This window comes from Pteropus alecto, unplaced genomic scaffold (assembly GCF_000325575.1).
Source record: "Pteropus alecto unplaced genomic scaffold, ASM32557v1 scaffold76, whole genome shotgun sequence".
NCBI lineage: Eukaryota > Metazoa > Chordata > Mammalia > Chiroptera > Pteropodidae > Pteropus > Pteropus alecto.
In genome coordinates this window covers 30,476,032-30,492,223 of record NW_006443138.1, presented here as the reverse complement: position 1 = coordinate 30,492,223, position 16,192 = coordinate 30,476,032, and the positions used below count along the sequence as shown (strand labels likewise).

Below are 16,192 nucleotides of genomic sequence, written 5' to 3'. Positions count from 1 at the left end.
AATCTGCGTGACCGTGGGTCTGTCATTTAACATCTCTGAGGCCTCAGTTTTCTCATCTGTAAAAATGGAGATGACAGTTCCCTTCTCACAGGCTGTGGTGAAGAGTAAATAGCTAATACAAGAGTGCCCAGTGTATTACCTGGGAGTTTATGGGTGCTCACAGCTTTTCTTCACCGGGTTCATTGAATAGAGCTTAGGACAAAGACGGACAGACCAAGCAGAGATCCAATTTGGCTCCCCAGGCCCAATGCCACCACCTTCTCTAGCACCCTGCCAGGCAGGCCCATCAAGGAGCTGATTTATGGAGGCTTGTTTATTTCCTTTTCATATTTTTAATGACCTCTGGAGTCTAACACAAGTCTGCCCTATTTCCTACTTCAAACAGGAAAGCAGAGCAGAAAAGCAGCTGAAAGCATTGGGATCCTGGCAACGCTCCTTCTCCAACAGGTGCAGGCTGCAGGGAGCATTCTTTCCTTGGTGGGCAGGGCCTGAGTGGCTCTGAGTGGCAGGATGGTGGGGAGGTGCTCCTCATGAACTAATGAAACTGTCTGGGGCAAAATGGGGGCAAATCCAGCATGTCATCCAGGTACATGCTCAGGATAAAAACATGAAACATGAAAAAACCTCCAAAAAGCAAAATGAATAAAGAAATAAACACTCGTCAGTCTCCTCTAGGTGCCCACTGTCCTGTGAGGTGTTTTCACATCTTATGCAAGGTACATGGAGGTCCTGGAGTGACAGCCCCATCAGCTGCTCTGCTGAGGGAAACTGAGGCTACAGTCACTTTTAAGCATCAGAACTGGGACTTGCATTTCGTAATTTTAGACTTGAAGGAGAGGAATGACAATTCTTGGGACATTTGGGTTACACAGAGCGTCAACTGGCTTGTTCTCAAATGGAGATGTCCAGACTGACTGCACAACCCAGACTCACCAAAGAAATGGAAAGGGTGACCACAATGGGGATGGGCGGAAGGCCTCAGATTTCATTTGCTCAACGCCCTTCCCTTACCACCACTATCCCACTCCATCCCCTCATCCCTCTGTCTCTGCTGAAAACAGGGGGAGGTTCTGGTCCCAAATCGAGACAGAAGGTCCCCCACCCCGTCCCCTGGCCCCGAGAGATAGTCTAAGGGGGCCTCCAGAAACTTACCAAAACTGACTTCCCACCCTGACTCACTACAATACCCTCCATGACCTCCGACCTCTGTTAGAGTGCCTCAAGTCATCGCAGTTTCCCCAAAGTCCCTGTTGCTAAGATACAACCTAGGAAAGGGAAGCATGACAAGTCACTAGATAGTATCTTGTGAGGTGAGCTGATTATCACTTAGCAGAGTCTGGTCTATAGAGAATTGGAGAGGGACAGGTTCAGGGCAGAATGTTCAGCACGTGCAGAATTGTAGGGGGAGGGCAGGGCGCGCATGGGAGGGTTGGATGAGTGTAACTGTGGCCAGCCTGGGATCCTTCCTCCAGCACGGTTTCAATGAGATCCTGTTCTGAATGGCCCACTCTCCATCTGCCCATGGCGCCCAGTTACTCCCTGCTCCACTGTCCTCCAGAGTCTGTCGTTTCTTTCCTCTTGTATAAAGCGAAGCCTGGACTCCTCTCCAGAGTCTTTGCCAAGAGGAAGCTGAACGTGGTGAGCAGAAACCTACCTGGCCCGGGTTTCATTCTCTCCTGGGAGAGCGGAGCCCAACAACTTGGCTGCCAAAGAAGGCTGCTCAGGTGTTTTTTAATTTTCTGGATCATGAGCTTAAAGAACAACTTCTAAACTTCAAATTTATTTAGAGTAGTTATTTACCAGACTGAGAAAGACGGAGCAAGGTCTGCTTGAAAAAGAGCTGCAGCTGTAAATGTCTGACTGTCTTTTGCATATGTGCAGAGAAGAGGAGAGGAAGCGGGGTGGATAAAAGCAGAGGACTTGAGGACAGCAACAGAGACAGGTAGATAAGTGGAGAGAATAAAGAAAAGAAAGAGTTGGACCAAAGTTGGGGTAACGTGGTGAGGACCTTCAAACAGACCATCTCATGATGGACAGCATGGCGCAGTGGAAGGGGAAGCCTGGCACATAATGATACAAGCAGGTAACGTTTACTGAGCATTTGCTATGCGCCAAGCACTGCTCTAAGTATTTTATTTGAATCCACTCACTTTCACAATTACTTCAGAAGACAGACACTCATACAACTGGCTAAATGATAGGGCTGAGGTCTGAGCCCAGGCTAGCTGGCTGGCACCAACGCCACACTCTTAACTGCTATGCAATACTGCATGGTAAGCATGTGCTCCAGATAGTGGTCTGGATGACAAGAAGGAAGGAAGGGAGCGGGAAGAGAGGAATTCCTGAATGTGGGTTCCCTCTCTACCTTGGACAGCCAACGAAGGTATCAAGTCTCACTTTTCTCATCTTTGAATGAAGATGATGAGCCCTCTCTTGCCTCTCACAGACTTGTTCTGAGCACAGATGACATGGTGCAGGTGGAGGTGATTCAAGACTGTACAGCTCCATGTGCACAAGAGGTTTCATGACTGTCAGGGGCCACAGGGGCTCCTCACAGTGGTGGGAATACACAATCCCTGGACTTAACTTGCCGGCCCCCTTCCTGCCTCCTGGTCAGTTCTCCAGCTCCTGTGTTTAAAAAAACTGTTACTACTTTAATTAAAAATAGACATCTTAATCTGGGGTGGCTCCAGAACCACTTGAGATTCACCTAGGCTTCACCTCATGAGCAAGCGTGACCTTACCAGGTTCTCATGCACTGCTCTTTTTTCATCCCCCCAAAAGGCACATTTGCATGGAAAATAACTTGTAAAGGTCAACAATATGCACATACAAGTGTAAGGCCACTCCATTAACCAAAAGTACAGATTAAATAGATTTCTTAATACAGCTCTGGCCAATCTGAGACACCAACCTGGAACACATAGCCGGTCACTCGCAGGTGGAAGATTCTCTAAATGCACCTGCGCACATCACCGCAGGATTTAATGCAAACTTGATCAGCACTATTTCTTTGAGGCGGGAACCAGTTACTATCATGACATAATCTGACTTTGTTAATTCTTTCCTCAGGGCCTTTACGTTAGCTGTTCCTTCTACCAAGAATACTGTTCCTCCATGTCACGACACAGCTGGTTCTTTTTCTTCATTCAGGTCCAGACGCAAATGTTAACTTCTCAAAGAGCCCTCAGCTCCCATTCCATATTATTTTACTTTCTTTATAACACATATCACTATCTGAAATAACCTTGTTTATTTACTTACTTGCTTAATTATTCCCTCTACCGCCTGCCAAACTCACACATACCACCAAATGTAAGCTCTGTCTTACTGCTTTATCCCTAGAACCTAGAGTAGTTCATGTCTGATACCCAGCAGGTGCTCTATATTTATTGAATCACCAGAATTAATTAACTAATTAGTTAACATTAACACAAGGCTAAGCAGTATGGCATTTAATCATCTCATTTGTCTTATGAGATGGGTATAAGTCCCCATTTTACAGATGAGGAACCTAAGGGCCTGACTCAGGTTAATGTAATTTGCTAGTAATAAAATTCCACAGATATATTGCCTTAGCTGGGGGATAGAAGGCAGGATCTGTCCTGTCATATCCAGGGGACAAAGGAGTGGCCAAGGTTAGTACAGGCACCAGCTCCTTCCCCCATTACACCTCTGGAAGCTAGAAGGAGGTCCTTCTGGAAAGGTGGAAAGATCTGATGAGTCAATGGGGCTGTAGCCAGCAGCCAGGGCAGCTGGTGACAGCTGAGCCCAAGTGGACAGGCCTCTGTTGGCTGGAGGATGAGGCTGTGCTTCACACATCTTTAATTTTCAACAATGCAGCAACTGTAAATATGTGATTAGGGGCTGCAGCCTCAGTCCTCCGTAGCCTTAAACAGCTGCTGCTACCACTGAAGCCCTTCCTCTGATCCAAGGGTTGTAGGGGAATCTAGCAGATCTGACTCACCCAGGACCTGTAACTGTCCCTGAGTCACTGGTGGGGGAGGGGAGAGCATGAAGGTGCGGAAGAACTAAGGTCTGCAAGCAAAGTGGGGACATCGTTCTTCTTGTCTTCTGCACCTGCCCCTCACTGTCTTCGTCTAAATGCCTGACTGAGGCTGCAAACCTCAGAGACGTGCTTATTTATTACAATATTTCTCTCGAGGGGAGCTGTGTCTGGAGGGTGGGTCACAGAAAATGGCAGCCTCAGAGGGAAGTGATGGTAACCCAGAGAGAGGGAGAGATCAGAACACCCCCCACCCCCGGGAGAGAAAAAAGCCCAGGGAACCAGAACCCTGTTTCTCTCCTCTATGTCCCTTACAGTATCCATGAATGCCACAGGCACGGTAACTGGAAGAGTGGGGCCCAAGGGTGATCACGTGTAAACTCCACTAATTACAATAATTGCCATTTAATGCTTTGTGTATATTTCCTCATCTGAGTGCATACACAGTGCCTGATGCAATAGGATATGGTGTTTCTTTTCTTTTTTACGAAGAAATATATATTTAACAAATGCATGGTAAATAAATGAAAGCAAGGCCAACACAGCCACAGAGGGTGTAGCCGCAGGCTGCCCTGGCTGCCTGGAATAAGGTCAAGGCTGAAGGGCAGGGAAGAGGGAGGTTGGATCTCACAGGACCCGGAGTCCAAGACTTGAGTGCAGGCACTGACTAACCCCTGGAAATCCGATTTTTCTGCTCAGTTTGGAGCCAGGGGCCCAGAGGTCAGTAACAATGTGGCTTGTCCTCAGGCAGGGGACACACCCAGTGGCTTGAGCATTGGGCTAGTTAAAAGTAGAATCCCCAGAGGGGCGGGAGTGAAAGGGGACTGGCTGTTGTCTGAGAAGGGAAAGGAAATATGCGATAACAGAGTCAGGAGACCATCCTGCAGCAAAATGCCGAGGGGACTGGCACTTTAGGGGACGGGAGCGTGCCAAGACCAGAATAGCTCCCGGGGCTTCCTCAGCCCTGGGAAGCAGTTGTATTCTTCCTGAATGTCCAAAGGACACAAACACATGGAACTGAAATGTCTGACGGACACTCCCGTGTAAGGGGTGCCCAGCTGAATTATCTCAGGGTCTGGCCCCTTCCCACCGAGCACCCTTCCCTGCCATCCTTCTCAAGGAATGCTCAACCCAGCCCAGAGCACTGCACTGCGAGCCCCCAACATTTATAGATGTGTCAGGTCAGGTTAAAATTCATAGCAAGAGCAAACCAAAGAGTAAAGAAAATGTCTGAAGTTTTTTTTTAAGAGCGTCTGATGAGTAGAAGGGGACGCCTGCTTTTGGAGGGGTGTGCGGGTCCATGTTGAGACCCTGAGAAATGGGCAGCAGCTGTGCTCCCACACCTGAGGCTCACCTCTCTGCCAAGTACAGGACCCTGGAGTCTAGCCAACAAGCTCTGCCAGGCCCTCTCCCCAAGAATCAAGAGAGTACAAGGCATGAGGGGTGTCAGGAGTCTGGGGCCGAGGAAGAGGGCTATCAGCTTCCTAGACTGCCAGTGGGATTGTGATCCACTCCTGCATAGTTCATGGCTGCTGTGGCAAGAGGAGGGAGCCCATGAGGCTCCAGTGATCCACAGGGACCCTGCTTAACCAGGACAGGTTACAGAGCTGATGATACACCACAGGGTAAGTATACTTCTTTTCTCAAGGAAAGGGCTTGTGAAGCCAGTTCCCAGGAAAGAGCTGGTATAAAAGACTTATAAGCACACCTCTGGAGATTTAGAATTAGTCCTCTGGAAGACATCACCACTGTTAGAAAAGAAGCTCAATTCTGAATTGCTTGTCTACAGCCATGCCACCCTGAATATGCCCGATCTCTTCTGATCTTGGAAGCTAAGCGCAGTCGGGCCTGGTTAGTACTTGGATGGGAGACCACCTAGGAATACCAGGTGCTATAGGCAATTAAAAAAGAAAAAAGAAAAAAAAAAAGAATTTCTCAGTCCTTGCTCCTAAGAGGACTTAGAGAAGTAGGCTAGCCTGTCTCCCTCTCTTCTTCCCTCCCTCCCTGCTTCCTTCTCCTTTTCTCTCCACCTCTCTTTCTTTTGGCATGTACCTCCTGCCAGGCACTGTTCTAGATATGGCTGCATGAATGCCCACCTGCCATGGGAATCTGTAAGCTAAGCCACGTGTCCCCACTTACGTCCAAACAGCCATCTTGATTCCTCTCTTTTCTGGACCCTCGGCAAAGACTTCTCCAGACTATGAGCCCCCTGAAGGTAGTAGCCATATTCCTACAGACTGTGTGGCCAGTGTCCACAGTGCCTGACACGGAAAAAGCACTTGAAGAATGTGGGCTGTGGCAGAAGGATAGACGGATGGTGCCTCTCTTTGGCTTGTGCTACAACCCTGAGAATAAAGACTGATTTATCCCAATGTCATTGGATCTGCCTGCCCTCCATCTTCATCCTGGAAGGAAGCTGCTTGCCATTGAAAGTGATTTTGCCTAAGGATTTAGTGCTGAGTTGTGGCTCAACCGGGCCAGCTTAAATGGTTAAGAGAATTATCCATTGTCACCTGGCTGGAAATCATTGTTTAAGCTTCTGCAGAGTAAGATGTCTCCTCTGACTTTCAGCAACCTGTCAGGTCTGTAATTACACTTCACAGTTCTAACAAAACCTTTTCTGATTGTAGGGTTCCAGCTTTGAAAGGAGAAAGACTCAACTGAGGGGCCTAAGGATAACTCTTTAAACACCTTATATATCTGTTGGAGAAGGTCAGTTAGGCTAGAATAACTGTGTACTTTCCCGACCATGCGTCATTTATAACCAAGCCACTTCTAGCCACCAGCATCACTCCCAACTCCAAGCAATCTTTCAAATGTATTTTGAGACCCCCCAACCCCATTGCTATCTACTTTCTGCCTCTATAGCTTGTGTAGATGGCACATTTCCTCAAGCCTCAGCCTTCCTGAGCTTCTCCCTGCTAATTACACTGTGAAGTCAGTTATTTATTTCTTAGAATGAGTTCAAATCGCTGAGTTATCACCTCTCCCAGGGCTGGTTTCAGTTTAATTATGAAATGAAAGGCGATCATGTTTTTCTCTCTGCTCTCCTGAAATCTCCTCTCCACCTAGACTCAGAGAGCAAGGGACCTGAGAAGTAGCAGCCATTCCCTCCAGAACCTGCCTCTCTCCTCTGTCCCTAAATCTAATCACCAGCAAGACCCTCCCCTCTCGACTTTCCTGGCCTATGGTGAGCATACACTCCAAGCTAGATTCAAATACAGCAAATATTTATTTTTGAGTTCCTTTTAAATTTTTTTAAATTGTGGTAAAATACACATAAATAAAAAGTTTACCATCTTAATCATTTTGAGTGTACAGTTCAGTGGCATTTAAGTACATTCACATTGTTGTGCAGTCAATCTCTAGACTCTTTTAATTTTGCAAAACGAACTCTGTGCCCATTAAATAGTAGCTCCCCTCTTTTCCTTCCCTCCAAGCCCCTGGCAACCACCCTTGTACTTTCTGTCTCTGTGACTTGAACCACTCCAGATGCCTCATATAAGTGAAATCATATAGTATTTGTCTTTTTGTGACTGGCTTAGTTCATTTAGCATAATGTCCTCATGGTACCTCCACGTTGTATCATGTCAGAATTTCCTTCCGTTTTAATGCTAAATTATATTCCATTGTATGAATAGACTACATTTTGTTCATCCATTCATTCACTGGTGGACACTTTGGTTGCTTCCACCTTTTGGCTATTGTGAATAATGCTTCTATGAATATGGATGTAAAAATATCTCTTTGGATATTTTCAATTCTTTTGGATATATACCCAGAAGTAGAATTGCTAGATCATATGGCAGTTCTATTTTAAATTTTTGAGGAACTGCCATACTGTTTTCTATAGGGGCTGCACCATTTTACATTCCCATCAACAGTACACAGAGTTCCAATTTCTCCACATCCTCACCAAAACTTCTTATTTTCTATTTCTGTTTTGTTTTGTATTTGTTTTGATAGTCACCCTAGTGGGTATGAGGAAATGATTTCCTTTCATGTTTCAGGTGCTTGGCATATATAATCTCAGTTAACTCTCAAAATTCACTGACATTCAGTAGGTGGTGGCCACTTTCTTCCCTGAATTACTGGTCATCATTTTATGTGTGTATGCATTTCTCTCCACTGGCAAACCAGCTCTGTTTATAGCCTGCATACATGCGCAGTCACACAGGTTGCCAGCACAGCCTTGACTTAGTGGATACTTGGTCATTTTTTGTTGGTGAACTAATGAGTTGATGGCATTTAGGCATCAACAAGTAGTTTGGGATGTCTCTTCTTGGCCTGGGGGTCTTGGGATCTGACCATATAGATGCTACTCCAGCCATGCCTCAGCCCAAACCTGGCACATCATAGTGGACAACCAGGGCTTTCCTCACCATGACCAGTCCTAACTGAGCACTGTGTCAGCACTGTCTTGGCTTGTATATGAAGCAGATACCCAAAGCATGTCCTGTAGTAGGTACCTGACAGATGTTTTCTCCTACAACAATAATAGTGACATTTCTGAATGTTTACCACACTCCCTGCCCATTATATCACTGACAGATTTAATCCTTACAACAATCTGATGGCATAGGTATGATTGCCTCCATTTCACAGATGAGTAAACTGAGGTCTCAGAGGAACACAGGCACTTTCTCAAGGTCATACAGCTAAGACGTGGCAAAGCTGGGATTTGACACCAGAGCCCATTGCTCTTAACTGCTCTGACCTGGCATCTTTCTGGATGTGACCAGTTTGGGGGGCCTGCCCCAGGTTAGTGGAAGTTGAACAGGCCCAGACCCAGTTCTCTCAGTGGAGCTGGCGGCCTCCTCAGTTGGAGCACAGGCCCCTAGTCACCTGCTCTCTATCCACAAAGGCTCTATCCTCTGTCAACAGCTTGTGATTATTCTCATCTTCAGAACTGGTTCAGGAGAGGCCAGGAGAATCTTTTATACAAAGAACTGTAACACTGTTCTTTCTGTTGTTGCTATTGTCCTTTTGCCTGATGAGAACAGATTTCTAGGGCTAGGGAACATTAAGGGACTTTGGCCAAAAAGGACATGTATTCTTAGAGCACTCTTACCCCTAGATCTAAGTAAAATCTCAGATCTAAGTAAAATCTCAGATGATTTCTGTTATGGAGAAGTGAGCAAACACTCTTTTAATTGTGTTTTAAAACTAATCATTCATTCATTTATTTGCTCAGTCAACTGTATCCACATGCCTGAAATAATGCCCAGAACCTAATCTTTGCTTAATAGATTTTTTTTCTTCCCTTTCACAGCCTTCTTCACAAGCCCTTCTCAGGAGGTTGGGAGACGACTGAAGTACACCTGTGGCTCCATGCTAGGCACAGGAGCATGAAGGTCTGCCTTCATTTCTTTCCTTATTGAAAACTGCCAGTGTCATAAAGGACTGCTAGAGTCCATTCTTTCCCCTCGTAAGTCAAACACATTGACAACACATCATGAAAGGTGGGAAGCTGGAAGGAAAAACCACAAGTCTGTGGCATGCTCGCCTGGGCATTCATCAGTCTAGCTGATGAAGGCTGGTCTCTTGTCATAAATTCAATCTTAAGTAAACACTCATTTCTCTCTTGTTCCCCAATTATTGGCACAAAAGGAAAGCAGACAGTTGCAGATGATATCCGTCAAGGAGGGGCAGGGATTCATGCTTGCCCAAATCCCCCAGATAAATAAGGAAAAGATGACCACTCCTGTTCATCTGTTTAAACATCTGGCATCCCAATAATGCACTTTGTGAAAAATTATCAATGCAAAAGAATGGGCTGGAAAAAAGTTTGAAGGTGATAAGAAGGATGTGTCCTTTCTCCTCATATTCATCAAAAGGAAGAGTCCTTTATAGGCTAATGGAAAGGTTATCAGGTAAGGGGTGAAATGATCTGACCTTTTTGACTTTGGATAAGTCACACCCCTGTGTTTCCTTTTGTAAAAGCGGGATGTGGTTGGGGAGCAGGACAGAGAATTGTTTTTATGTTTTTCTACCTTGGAAAAAATTCATAGTGGTACAACCATGTTGCAAAACTGGCAATAATAAAACTAAACACACACATACTTGATGACTCAGTATTTACTCTCAGGAATTACACTCAACTGAAGTACATGCATATGTTTACTATTTTAAAAGACCAACTAAATATCCATCATAGAACAGATAAAAACATTGTGGTCTATTCACATGATGGAATACTATACAGCAACGACTATGAACAAACAACTACAGGCTAAAGCATGAATGAATCTCACAAAAATAATTTAAAATGAAGAAAGTTCGACCAAAAAATACTTACTGTATGATTCCATTTATATAAAGTACAAAAAAAGGGCAAAACTGATCTATACAGTTAGAAGTCAGAATAGTGGTTATAGGAGATGGGGGCAGTGACTAGAAGGGGACACAGGGATACAAATATGGTTCTGTTTCTTGATCTGGGCACTGGCTAACCAGTGGTGTTTATTCAGTGAAAACTCATCAAGCTATACTGCATACTTACAAGTTTTGCATTTTGCCATATATACATTATAGTTCAATAAAATTTACATTTGAAGTATTTATTTTAAAATATCAGATCATGGACATGGGGAATTTTGAACTCCAAAAAATACTCAGTAAGATAAAAATTTGATCCTGCGGTAGGTAACTCCTGTTGGATCACGTTCCTAGAATGAATATATGAACAACTCTGCTAGTTCCAAGAAAGAAAGAAAGTGGGGCTCCAAGCCTAGAGAGATTGTGGGCTCTTTAGAGAAAGCAGTTAACACGGTTAAATTTCCTAACAGTGACAGGGTGCAAAAATATGGCCACCAGCCCCAAAGAAACCAAGAAGGGTGAGGACAGAGAAGAAAGGATAGGGTAACAGAGTAAGGGGCCGAGCCCTCCAGAAAGAATGATGGCATCCAAAGCTGGCGTCCTGTGCCCATAGAGCTGCCGCAAGTGGGAGGATGATTTTCTCCTTAGCCTCCCTGACCATGAGATGCATGGCATGTGATGGAGTTGCTTTGATGGTAATTATTTCCTGCTCAGACAGTGAGGCTATAGATCATCTCAGGGGAGGCTCCTTAATTGAAAAAGTGTCAATAGATAAAGGGCAATAAAAGCTTTTTGAGCTGAAAGTCTGGTTTCCTTAGCTCTCTGCCTGATTTAGTTTTGACCAACCTGCTAATGCCACTCTACCAGGAAGAGCCCTCCTGGGTCCTCTTAGCTCTTAGCTGACAGACTCATCTCCTAAGGGAGGGAGTGAGTACGCACATTTCTCATCAGAGGGCAAGGCCTCCACTTCTCTTTAGTCAGGAAAATCCACTCTGACTCAATGTTCTAAATGAACCAACCAAGTGTTGTCCCAAACTGTCATTTAGTTTGTCCTCATTGATTATATGGATGATCTTTTTTCTCTTGGAGACTTTCTAGGCCCTTAATATCAGTTATTTCTCTTTCCAAAGACATCTGAGGTTGGTTCCTACCAGAGGGCACCAGGAGAAATTAAACTCAGAGCCCCCACTTTACCACTTTACTTTGTGAGCAGTTTTGAAGAAAGAAAGTCTTTTTTGGGTGGTGGGTGGAATAAAGTCTGAATTATGACCTAGAAAGAGGTTTGGGATGGCCAGTATCTTCACTGAGTAACTCACTCCACAGAATGTACTGGAGTATACCGGACATCCACCACCCACATGTCAAGGACCACGCCCCCCTTTCAGCCTGCCCTGCTGAGACAGTGAGCGATGCATTTAACCCACCATTGAGCAGAGGCCCCATCAATCCCTGGAACAGAGTGGAGACCATGAGCTGGGTGATGGTACTTAAGTGGATTCAGAGCTGCTTCATCACACCCACGAAACTTTGATAAATGGCTTGCTGCAAGCTAAAAAGGTGGTTTCTGTGCTCCCTCGCCCAATCTTGTACATTTCTATCAAACTGTGATATACAGAGTTATAACTCAGACGAAGATGTAGAGACATTTGAAGATAAGGAAAGAGAGTGGGTCAGAAAATTGGAATTCTGTATCTCAATATTAAATGGACTGATTCAACATAATGAATTATAATAAGGTTTATGGTAAATTTCTGAGTTTAGGTTAAATAAATTTACCTGACTCTTCAAGATTGAGGAGCCCTTGCTCAACAGCTATCTATATGTATACGTATACGTGTGTGTGTGTGTGTGTGTGTATACAACCATAAGCTTTTTTTTAAAGCAAGAATATCATATGATAGTTAAAAAATAACATTGAGCTATAGTGTTGAACATATGGCAATCAAACAGAACAGACACTAAAATTCATAGACCCTCTCTCTGAGCAGACCATTGTTAGTATTGTGTTTAGTTCTGGGCATCACTCTGAACAATTACTGTGAGACTAAAGGAAGTTGCCCAGGACAGTGACAGGTCTAGAAGCCGTCATATGAGGAGAATTTGAAGGGACTAAGGACAATCAGAGGAAGTTTAGATAGGAACAGGAAGTTCAAATTCATTTTCAAATTCTAAAAATACTATTGCAAGAGGAATTGGCACTTTTTCTGTGTAACATGAGAGAGAAGAATGAGGACCAATAAATAGGTTACAGGAATTTTTTTTTTTTTAATGTAAGGAGGAATTTGCAATAATTAGAGTATTGGGACAGTAGAATAGCTAGTGCATGCCCCCACACCCACATACCTGCCCCACCACCTTGCAAAATTTCTAAGTCCTTTCCTCTTTTAGGAGTTGGGCTAACCTAGATGACCTCCAGAATCTCTTCTAATGGCTATAGTATATAATGAATGCAGGTAATCACTCATTCAGCTTTTCTTAATGCTCCTTGTCATGAGTCGCCACTCAAGATATGGAGAAGATGTGAGGGATTGGCTTGACCCAGGGGCCTGGATTCCTGGTATTTTCCATATATGACTTTGAGACACGCTGGCTCTGTGTGGAACTGCTCCCAGGGAGCCACAGTTCCACCCTCTTATATTACCTGGGGGGAAGGGAGTGGGGAATATTCTAGGGACTCTTGTAGTTTACATAATCTCAAAGAGCCTTTACAGCCTAATCACACTGCCTTTTTATTTACATTCATATTGTTATGCACCATCACCACTATTCATCCACAGAACTTTCATCATACTTTTCAACGCCATCATGAAGCTAAAAAATTATTGCCAAAAGTGGTTTCTAGTTTTATCAGTCACATACTAGATGCCATGGCTTTCTATGCAGGCCTACCATGGACACGACCTTCCCTTCCTATGTGCATACTTGCATTCCTAGTTAAACAAGTTTCTGATGTCTATACAGCAGTTAAGAGGTTCATTCCTGTCATTAATTTGTCATTAATTCCAGGTAAACATGTAATACCCATGCATAGTCTGTCTTCTGTCTGCTTTGGTAGAGAGGATGGCTTAAGAAACCTTTTCTTATGTTGGGACTGACCACCCCGAGGGAAACGGGTCAGCTTGGGTCTAATTTCACTTTTTTTCTGAAGGTAAAGGGGGAAAGTGATAATCAAGGATTTATGCACACTCCAGTTGATCTGCCTGGCTTGGTGTTAATGTAAACAGTTAATTGCAGGCTTGTAGGCCTTGGAGAACACAGGGTGGCTTTAATTAATTCCAGTACATGCCTTGCAATGTTTACATTCCAAATTACCTTCAAGTCAGAAATATGTGGCCCAGAACCACAGTTTGGGGGCAATAAAATTCCACTGGCCGCTGCTTCTCACATCTGGAAGTCATTTGCTAAAAGAGACAGAGTTTGCTATTTGGAAAAGTTAGATATGCTTCAAGAGAGAGATGAGGTGACAATGGCTTTCCCCTAAGCTGCTGACATAAGGAAAGAAACAGGCTAGTTCCAGAGTTAAGAGTGATGTCCTTTAGATTCTGAGCAGAGAGAGGAAACCCCCACTGTCTGCTGCCATCAACATGAAAGAAAGCCTAGGACGAGAGCCTGGGAAAAGATGTCACATCAATAGCCAGGATTCGATTTCTAGAAATTATTTCATGTTGGTACAGATACCAGCCCTGGGATCTGCTAAAATTTGGGGTTGTCTTCCTTTTTCCACTTCCCACCCAAGGGCCTCTTTCCAGGATTCACAGGAAACTCCATCTGCATTAAAAGGGTGTTTGGAGGCAACAGTTGGTTTTTCTGATGTTGTACTTGGGAACATTACAAGTTGGTTGCATGGTATCTCCAAAACACACTGGGTTCTTGGCACCCCTTATGCACTGAGAGTTGGAACTCGCTGAATGAAAGAATCCTGTGACTAGAAGGCCCATGCAAATTTCACCTAGTCTGTCCCTCTGCCTTTAGGCAGGACTAAATATAAGCCACTCTAGACTTTCAGTCACCTACCATATTATTTCCCTCTTCAGATCTGAGAAAGGAGGGCTGGGTTATGAAAACTACTTTGCATTTTCTCCTTTGGAAGTCAAATTTCCAAATGAGTCAACAATGGTAAAGGGTTTACAGTATCTCTCTAAACAAATCAAAACTTCATGTAAATCCTATTATTTGTCAATGTCATTTTTTGCCTCCCACTCATTCAAAAGCCATGTTATATTTCTTGGTGATACACTTCAAGAATTCTACAGTCTCGCATTCTTTCTAACTGGGAGGCAGGAGACAGGATGTTGCCCCATCCTTCCAGTTGTAGGAACCAAAGGGAATAAAAATGGGCCGTGGAGTCAAACTGACCTGGATTGAGGCCCTGAGTTGGGTTAACTTATTTAGCCTCTCTGAGCCTCTGTTTCCTTATGTGGAAAGTAGAAATAATACTAAACTCCTCTGATGGGGTTGTTAAAGGGTTAAATGAGATAAGATTCATAAAGAACTTTGCACACTAAATGCTCCCTACATGGAATGAGGGGGAGAGAAGGCATCCAGGGAGCCAAGTGGCTCTGGGGACCACGTAGCTCTCCTGGGTTCCCAAACCAATGCATCTGACTGAAGGTGGCACTAGGTGCATCCAGATGCTCCCTCCTGGAAACTCCGAGACCTCAATTGTCCCATGTACTGTGTTATTATCTAGCATTCCACTGGAGTGCTGCCTCACTTCCTCATCTCCTCATTCCAGGACTGCAAGTTGCCAGAAGGCAGGAATCACATCTGTATAGATCACTGGTGCAGTGTAGTGCTTGCAACGGTACCTACAAAGCGATGCTCAATAAATACTTTTTAAAATGATCATCAAAATGACATCACTGTTACATGTTGCCCACATTAAATTAAAACACCTTGCTTCTTTCTCTAGTCCACTTGGACCATCATGGACTGGAGTTCCTCATATCCTAGCATGTGGGTATTTGAATGATTCCTGTAATTAAGGAATTTTGGGTCTTTATTATGTATGTCAGCATTTCATCAAGTGTAGTCCAAGGATGAACTGCATCAAAACTACATAGGGTGGAGGTGGGAAGAGGGTGTGGTATTAAAAATGCAGATTCCTGGCCTGTACCCCCGACCTCCTGAATCATAATCTCTGGAGACAGCCAGGGATCTTCCCTTTAAATAAGCCCACCTGGTGTAGCCTCTGTGGTTCCAGGAATTTCTGTTTCTACCCTCGCTTTTAGTCTTCAACAGGAGGTAGTTGTATTGGTCTTTGGGAATACAAGGTGTGGCCAGTTAGTTAGATATGTGGGCTTAACCCAGAGAAATTGCACCTCCTGCCCTGTCAAGAGATGGTGCAAATTCAAAGGCACCAAGAACAGGCAAAGACTCTCAGGGCTCTAGGATCAGCAGTGCAGAAATAACCCTCCATCCAGAGCTTCAGAAAATGAAGCATCTTTCCCAGGCAACAGCGCTGAGCGTGTCTTGCATGGTCTTGGTCCTTCAAGATGGATGGCGCTTTAATCTTTAAAATGTGCCCTGGGTGGTTGTGCTACACAGCAAAATTTGAAAACCACAGTTTAAGGCCTTGCACCTCTGCCCCCATGAGTTTGCCAAGAGGCAGCGCCACATAGAGGGAAGACCCACGAACCTTGGGACATGGGAAGCTGGGTTCTAGTCCTGGCTCTGTTGCCTCCAAGGATTCATGTGATCCTGCACAGGTCCCTGAGGCTCAATTTGTCTCAACTATTAAATAAGGGTGTCAGCTTCAGATTTTATTTTGGCAATGGAATTGTTTTCGCAGAAGAAACTGACCCAGTACCTGGACACAGAAAACAGATTAAAGTGCAGTGGTGAGCACCACCTGCAGCCCCTGGGAGC

At 44.6% G+C, this 16,192-nt stretch overlaps 1 protein-coding gene and 1 pseudogene across 15 annotated transcripts in view; one reads left to right on the top strand and one right to left on the bottom strand.

Moving 5' to 3' along the window:
• Positions 1-16,192, bottom strand: part of CACNA1C (calcium voltage-gated channel subunit alpha1 C) — a 606,859-nt gene that overhangs the window by 350,832 nt on the left and 239,835 nt on the right. The gene's annotated exons all lie outside the window — the stretch shown is intronic.
• Positions 5,788-5,906, top strand: LOC112472336 (annotated as a pseudogene).